We start from the raw sequence: 8,707 nt of genomic DNA on the forward strand, positions 1-8,707 counted from the left end.
TCATTTTTGTAAGAATTGAGAAATAAAATCTAATTTATCTCTCAAAGAAGCAGATGCTACCTCAGCTCCATCTCTTTGATTGGTCAAAGGAAGGAACCACTTTCTGTCATGGAAACAACCAGTGAAAACATTGATATTTCTTAAACTCTTTCTTGCTTTTAGTAATGTTAATGTGCTTAAAACATCGAAAACCATGTGGGTGTTTTAACACCTCCACTTTTGCAGTTTTACTTAAAAAAAAAACAAAACAAAAAAAACACTTATGTGGCGTGTTTGTGTGACCCATCTTAGTGTGTGGTGTGAGCGCATATGTCTATGTAAGCAAACAATAATTTGTGGTGTTGAGAGTCTGTTCCTGACCCTCAGGACCAAACAAAAACATGAAATATTTGTTAGATACGCAAAGCAGTTTGTAGAAACACAAACAACTGTGTTCACAGCTCAAAGCATATTCCTTGGATGAAAACAAAACCGACATGTCAAAAATACTCCAGGAAGTGGCAGAAATTACAAAGCAAAACTGCAGGATTTAAGAAAAATACAAGAGAATACACTTGGACATTGTGGCATGTGCATGTGATATATTTCCCTTCGCAGTTAACTCATATCCCTACTTTTGAAAAGCTTGCTATGCCACTGTGATCAATATTATCTCTAATTTATTTCTAATAATCCAATTAAAGGTGACCTGAAGAGAAATTGCTAAGACTCCGCCATTAGCTCTGCAATGAATGTGGACAGTTTAGCCTGAGAAAGTGACTGCATTCTGACTCCAGTATATAAAGGTTTGCTGTTTTTTAGGGATATAGTTGAAATGACTTGTCATCTTTGCTTCCTCTGCAAAATCCCCCTCCCTGATGACTGGCTGCAGCTGTACGGTGATTAGTTCCTGCTGCAAAGGATTTGAATGTTTAACTGTACATTAGGACTTATTGTGCCAGAGCTTCAACTCATGAACAGGAAACTGAGATGTTCTGCACAATTTACATCTCAAGGACAATGCAAAAACAATTAACTGGAACTCATTTTGTTACATATTCCAATCAGCAGTGGAGGCTCAATAATTAACGTTCTTAAAGTATAATAAAATGTAAATTCACTGATTGTCAATTAGTAAGACTAAACTTTTTTTTTTTACATAATTTAACAATTGTCTTTAATTTCAGAAGTTGACAGAGATTTTCATAATATTTAGAGTTACCTTTTAAACTTCCTTCTATAAACTTCTGACATCAGTTTGATTGAATTCTATCCAATTCTTCCTGGCCTGTATAACTAAGTCAGGTTTGTAGGCTGCCTTGCAATCACACACACACACACACACACACACACACACACACACACACACACACACACACACACACAGAGCTCTGCACACAAATTTTCCATGTCACTGGCATAAGGGCTTTAATGGACACTCTAAAAAATCGACTATGCTGTTCTTTGGCAACTTCGTAACTAATTAGGATCATTTTCCATTTGGAAGTCCCATTTAATCCCCCGTGGCTTCATCTACCTGAGTGATGTTGTGAGATGTTTCAACATTTCCACATAATGTTCATGATCAAGTACATCAGTCCTTTTTTGCTGTAAATATTCCTCATGGCATGAGTCTACCCTGTACAGTTGGGATGGTGCTCTAGCACTTTTACCCTTTTTCCTTCAAATATAACACTGGTCAATATGGCCAAACCCTTAAATTGTAGTTTCATCAAACCAAATTTCTCTAATTATTGTTTTGTGTCAATCCTAATGGAGATAAAACACTAAAAGCCTGATTTATTGTCAGACAGTGCACAGACAGATCAGTTTATCTAATGTACAATCAAATAAATTTTATCCAGTTAGCCAGAGTACATTAGATTAACTCCCGTTAATCTGTACATATTTACACTTATTCAGTCAGAAGCTACATGGAATTGATGTCTAAATATCTGACCCAAACTTTGTTTCAATGATAGGATGTCAAAATGTAAGTCTAATATGACAAATTAAAAATTAAATAAAACGTATGTAAACAGGATAGACTGCAGACACAGAATGTACCCAACTAACTCATGAATCTGTCACATAGCACAACTATACAATGGAGATCTGTGCAGGGTGAGTTAATCATTGTCATACATTTTAAAGGCCTAAATACCCAAACAAAGGGACCTCTGTGGTCATCATAAAAGACATTCCGTATGTCTGTGTTATAACATCAAAATTCACTCACATCCAGCGGTAAGGTCTTTCAACAAGCAGTGTGTGTCACAATCATGGCAGATCCTCTTGACACACACAACAGAAAAACGATTTACAAGATACAATTTAAAAATGAAAAAAGAGAAAATTATATCAAAGATAAATGACAGAATAATAAAACTGATCCAACTTACCAATCACCACTCCTCTGAGTGAAACGCAGATTTTTATTCTGTATGTACCTTCATAAACTCCCTTCCTGTTTCACTGCTAAATTGGGAAGTAAGTACAATAGATCACAAGACACGGTGGCTGTAGACAGCAACAACTTCTGTTAGAATCGGAGTGTAACCTTAGGAACAGCAACTATTTTCATTTATTGTGACGATAAACTCAATTTGTCCTTGGCTTGGCTTAATGCATTGTTGGGATTTCTATTTTTACTATGTTTTCCAGTTTGGGTTTAACTAGACCAGCAATAAATTAAAATGCACTACTTCATTTAATTGGTGTCCTGAAGTTGCCTAGTCAATAACTATAATAGGGTTTTTTTGTTGTTGATTTTTTTTGTTGTTGCTTTTTTGCTCTTAAGTGCAGTATTTGTGTTTGTGAGGTTTTGACAGAACTGATGTACAGTGCTTAAATATTTTATCACTTATTTTTTAACACCATGAAAACACTATATACAATGCTAAACTGCTTTCGTGTTGCACTGGTAATTTAGTAATTTAAGGTAATTTAGCCCTTTGATTTGACTGGAGTTGGAGACCTCTGACATAGAGCCTAAGAGCGCTTCCTAGTTTTCTAAAAGTTGATTCCGAATTGATCGGAAAACAGATCAGACTTCCTCATCATTTGAATGACTCCAAATACTAAACGTTGTGGTGAATAAATCTTCATCAGTGCAGACAAAGTGTCTGCATACCATATCATATTAGGTATCAAAGTTTACATTTTTTAATTATTTATTTTACAATGGCTGTTATACTCTAATTGTATTGACTGAACAATTGAAAGTTGTGTAGTTTTTACATGTTTGACCAAGTTTGTGAAGCTATTTGTGTATTTAAGTGTGTTGTACTGGTGCAGAAGTATAAAATACATTTGTAATTCAGTACATTTATGCCTGTGTTTAAAAAATGAAACATTTTAAGCCAAGTCAGCTGTTTTTTCTGTATTCAATCAGTGGCATTCAATACTGAAACTCAGATATCAGTATTCGAAGTGAAAAATGTGGATCGGTGCATCCTTAGGAAATAATAGTGGAAACTAGCAAAATGATGGTGGGAATTTTAAAGAGGTGTTTGACTAACTCAAACCAATGAAGACTTACCCATCAATTACTAAGAAGGATATAAATCATTTCCATATCCCTAAATAAATACATTTTAAACTACTAGAGGTAGATTTAACTTTGGGTCTCTCAGATGCTCTTTGTGAGAGGCCCACAGACTTTTCCACCACTGCAAATATATAACTACTTTTACATAAGAATAAATTCATTTCCTTTATTCTATGTTCACAATTCTGGACAATAAATGAGAATTTAATCTGTTGAAAGTGTTAATATTTGCAAACAGCAATAAAACAATAATGAGGCACACCTATTCAGCACGAAAACTGCCAATATATAACTACTAATAGAAAAGGCTGTAAAGACGGAATCAATTAATATCCCACAATGATTCCAGGGATAAATGTTAAAAATGATGCATTCAAATCATTTTCCAGGGTTAAGAAATGCATGTCCAGAGTATCATTGCTGGAATGCAGCAGGAGGATTTCTCTGCTTGGTCTTTCTAATCTTATCCATCCATCCCACACTGTTTGTGTAGGCATGTCCTACACATAGAGCAATGGTTGCACTTTATGCAGCTGTCTTTACACTGACTGGGCTGGACTGAGATTAAATAAGGGAAAACAGGAATATCCAAACATATTCCAGCTTGTTGAGACTTTTCAGACTACTTTCACAGCTACTTTTAGATCACTGTGCATCAGAAAAGTGATCTAAATCAATTTTAATATCTGTCTGTTTTTAACCCTTTAGATTCTAGCTATTACTTTCTGTAGGACGTTGTGTGTGTGTGTGTGTGTGTGTGTGTGCGTGCGTGCGTGCGTGCGTGCGTGCGTGCGTGCGTCCGTGCGTGCGTGTGACCTTGCGGTTGCATTAGTGGTTTGCTAACCAACATTCCTGATTCCTGAGGTCATTCCAAAACAACAGCAGCATTCTTAACTTTTGACTAAAGCCGACACTGGATCCTCTATCTCGCTTATTTTTTCCACTTAAATTCATGACACCTCTGAAAAGAGCTTTGCAGTTTTTGGTAAAATAATGAATCATGCAAATAGAAATTATTGAGCTTGTTTTAATTTATCATGCAATTAATTGATTTATTGCTTGTCATGACAGGTCTACACTCATGTTTTCCTATAACATGTCGAGATACAGCACTTAGTGAACCCTACTTTTACAATGACCTTCTTTGTGGCGTGACCTTCCTTGTGGATGGTGTCAATGAGCGTATGCTGAAACACTGCCAACTCAGCAGTTTTCCCCATGATCATGTGGACCACAGCATAACATTTCTGTAACAAAATCCTTTTTAATCGGCCCGATGTAATATTGTATTTTCCTGAGAACAGAATCACTGAAATGAATGTAACTGTAATTTAGATGTGACAATTCTTGAACATGGCATTTATACAAACTCTATCATGTAGCTGTCAGTCAGTCTTAACCGAGACAGACTGGGCCAAAATGGAAATATTTCTCTTTCTGTTTGCGTGTGTGTTTACATTCTGCGCAAAAAAAATGAGCTGTTCAGATCCTAAAGGACTGAGAGGAGTTTTGCCGAGGAGGGAGAGAAACAACACATGGATTTGTGGCAGCTGAAAGATGACGTCGCTATGGACGCTATGCAGGGAGCTCACTGCCTACTGTACGGCCAGAGAGAGAGAGAGCATGACCAGACCAGACCTTCTGGGCCAAATGTCCCGGGACTGTTCTGTAGTCACAACATGTGCTTGTTACGTTAGAGTTGCAAATAAAATCATTATTCATTATTCAAACTTGGCCTTAGCAACAAGAATTGCGGAGGCAAACTCATTTCGAGCTTTACAAAAGGTCCTGAGACAGAAAGCTGTTTTGAACTGGACGGCATTGTTTAATGAGTAAGCTCAAATTAGATGTAATTGACTTTAAATCTGCCTGCTTAATTGCATTGAAGTGGTTGTTCCGGTGCTATAAATAAACTGAAAAGATCTGTTATGTAAAAACATTTTGTATAAATTACTGCCCTCCACTATACTCCAAGCTGCACATGATTCATGAGGTGCTCATATTTTTACCTCACCTACATTTTAATGACACAGATAAATAATTATTTCATCCCGGACCTTTTTTGCAACAAAGGAAAGAGGGCCACATAAATGGCAGCTGTAGGAGTAAGTGAGTCACTGCGTGATGGTTTCTGCTCAACCCAACCAATAATTTGATCCAAGCCATTTTTAAAATAAAGAAATATGAGCCCACATTCAAACTCAATGGCCCTAGCGGAAATTTGATGAGGCACCGTCACTGCGGAAATCTATCAGCACTTTATGAATACAAGCAAAACAAACTTACCATTCCCAGAGACACTAAGAAATACTACATAATTTAGAAGGACAGAAGTTGGCTAGTCGGTTAAGTTTAAGTTGTGATTTAGAACTAGTTAAAATGTTAAATTAAATAAAAAAATGAAGGCGTAGTAGTCGTTTGGGTGAAAAACTGTCATGATGGGGAAGTTAAAGGAGAAAGGTTTCAATTAGTAACTAAAGCTGCTGGGATTTTGTACAACATTCACACCTTTGAAGTGAATGTTGTACACTTCTGATGCTCTGTCCAAGTAGTGTGTGTTTATTGGGATCATGAATGTGGAATTCCCACTGTTCTGTTGAATCATAACTGCGTATGTGACTTTTCTGAGATGTCTTTGTTTTTATCTTGTTCAAAATAAAGGATAAATTAGCCACCTTATAATGAAAATTCAGTTCTTTATAATTTCTCCCTATAGGTCAGGTAATTATTAGTCGAACTAATCCGCATAGATTTCAATTTGATATTCAGCCAAAAGCAAAAAGTACCCACTTTCAGCCAAGAGGTACATTATGAGAAATAAGCTTGTTTACTTAAAAACGACAACTAATTGTTTTAACAATAAATATATGTCACAGATAGGATTATCACGACTAACAATTATATTTTTTCTTAGCAGCACATTTAACAGTAATTCTAGATCAGTGGTTCTTAAACTTTTTTGAGGTACCGAACCACCCAGTTTCATATGCGCCTTCACTGAACCCTTCTGATAAGTACAGAAGCACTCCGCAGCACTGATTGGCTGAGCGATGTAACGTGATCCTCTGCAGCAGCGCTGATTGGCTAAGCAATGTAACGTGATCCTCTGCATTAAGTGATGGCAAAGCGGGGTGTCATCACGACTTTACACAGGTGTGTCTTTACCTCCGCGGCAGAGGCTCCGCCGAACCCCTGAGACCGACTCACCGAACCCCTGGGGTTCGATCGAACCCAGGTTAAGAACCACTGGTCTAGATCTTCTGTTTCAACTAAAAACAATTAGATCTTAAAGCACATTTTTTGTTTTTCAACTTGACACTGAAAATTTTACTGGAGCTCAACATGCTGGCCGATTCCTAGCAGCATCAAAAATTTCACACTCCATCCACACATCTAATATGACTGGAAAGGCGGTATATATAAGTTCAGTCCATTTGGTCCATGCAGTCAATTTACTTACAGATGAAGGTGTAGTCTCAGTGATGAAAGCTGAAGCTGAATTTGCGAGAGCAGACTGCCGGCCTGAATGACAGAAAGCACACATATTACAAGGATACAGATCACATTGTTTTAACAAGATAGCTGACAGACTCCGTCGTCACTATGAGCCAGATTTTCTTTCTGAAGTACAAAAAAATGCTTGTCACAGAGAATGAAAATATGAGTAGAATAACCACTAATTAAATGACAATGCTATAACAAAAGTGACTGTAATACTGTGATCTTATTCAGGCTTTTTCACAAAAAAGCTTGGTTCAGNANAAGAACTGGTTTGCTTTTCCATCACCCAAAAGTCAATTTGGAGCCACATCATTATGTCACCATGAATGTCTCGGTAATTTATTTGTTTTTGTGAAATGTTGTAGAGCGTGGAAACAATCTAACAAAACAAATATTGTTTATGCCAGAATCTGACTCAATATCTCCACCTTAATTTATTACCAATGCTTTCTAACTCTAAATAGATGGAAAATGGAAGCTAATAACACAACCCTAATTTCACTAAAATTAGGGCTGTCAGTGTTAAGGCATGTGATTAATCTAAAATGTTTAACACATTATTATTATATAATGCAGATTAATCTCACATGGAGGTTTATCTTATTTAAAGCAGCACATCATGAGGTTTCTACTGTAGTCATTAATGCAAAGTCGCAAACACAAGTGAAAAGATGAGTGATGCGAGAAAGTGGTGCACTCAGCGGGCAAATTTCGCTTTTAAAAACACCACAAGAGTAGTTTGCATTAAAACAAGTTGGTATGTAGCTGACTTATTACTGCGGTGAATTATTCTTCCACCAAACCGCAACCACTTTATAGCCAACATTTCTAAATTAACATCTGAAACAAAATGGTTTCTTTTAAACCTTCCTGAATATGAAAACCTGGAACATAAATACATTTGTTTTGAGCCAATTTACTTAATTTACTTTTTTTTTAACGCTTAAAGCTTACAAAGTTGAGCAGGGGGATTAATCACAGCTCTAGAGTATGATTAATCTGAATACATTTTGTTATTCGATTAACAGCACTCATTAAAATACGAAGCTAAACTCAAGTGTGTTTAGCAATGTTTTCATTGGCTGCTGTTCCCAGTGGGCCCGCCCCCTATGTAACTCCTGACGTAAGCAGATTTTCCTTTGGTCCAGCAGCAAACGGGGACTACAATAGCTCTTGTTTTCTGTATTCAGGTCGGGGTTTGTCTCATTTTAAACATTAGTGAAAAAAGCCCACTAACGCCAGGTAAGCACTGGAACCAGTTTGATGGAAAAGATCCCCGGGAGGAGAATATCAACAGTTGCATGTGACGTATTTGCAGTACAAATTCAGCAGTCTCCATCTGACAGTTACAGGAGGCACACGAACAAGAGAACAAGACAGAACACTCTGTGTATTCACTGTTAGCTGAATGAACAGCATGGCTCCCAGGACTGACAAACAGTCAGTCTGAAACAACAAAAGGCCATGTACACATCATCAGGAAGTCAAAAGCATCAACAGTCCCTGACCGAGAAGGCAGCATAACATCAGCATTGACGCCACCAAGCAGCCAATCACTGACTCATCAGTCTGGCAAGCGCTTTGAAAAGCAGCTGGATGTGCGGTGTTGTTTCAACACACACTGAGAATAAAAGCACAGTGATCTGTTGAGGTCACACCACCAACCCCACCAACATA

The 8,707-nt window shown here is 37.2% G+C and overlaps 1 protein-coding gene across 1 annotated transcript in view; it reads right to left on the bottom strand.

Annotated features, from left to right (window-relative positions):
* Positions 1-7,087, bottom strand: part of LOC106946583 (cAMP-specific 3',5'-cyclic phosphodiesterase 4B-like) — a 63,022-nt gene extending 55,935 nt beyond the window's left edge. The window contains exon 1 of the mRNA XM_015031012.1: positions 6,990-7,087. The gene's annotated coding sequence lies outside the window, so the exon portion shown is untranslated. The remainder of the gene's footprint in view (positions 1-6,989) is intronic.
* Between the last annotated feature and the right edge of the window lie 1,620 nt (positions 7,088-8,707).

This window comes from Poecilia latipinna, unplaced genomic scaffold (genome assembly GCF_001443285.1).
Source record: "Poecilia latipinna isolate Pla-1442-1.1 unplaced genomic scaffold, P_latipinna-1.0 Scaffold12, whole genome shotgun sequence".
NCBI lineage: Eukaryota > Metazoa > Chordata > Actinopteri > Cyprinodontiformes > Poeciliidae > Poecilia > Poecilia latipinna.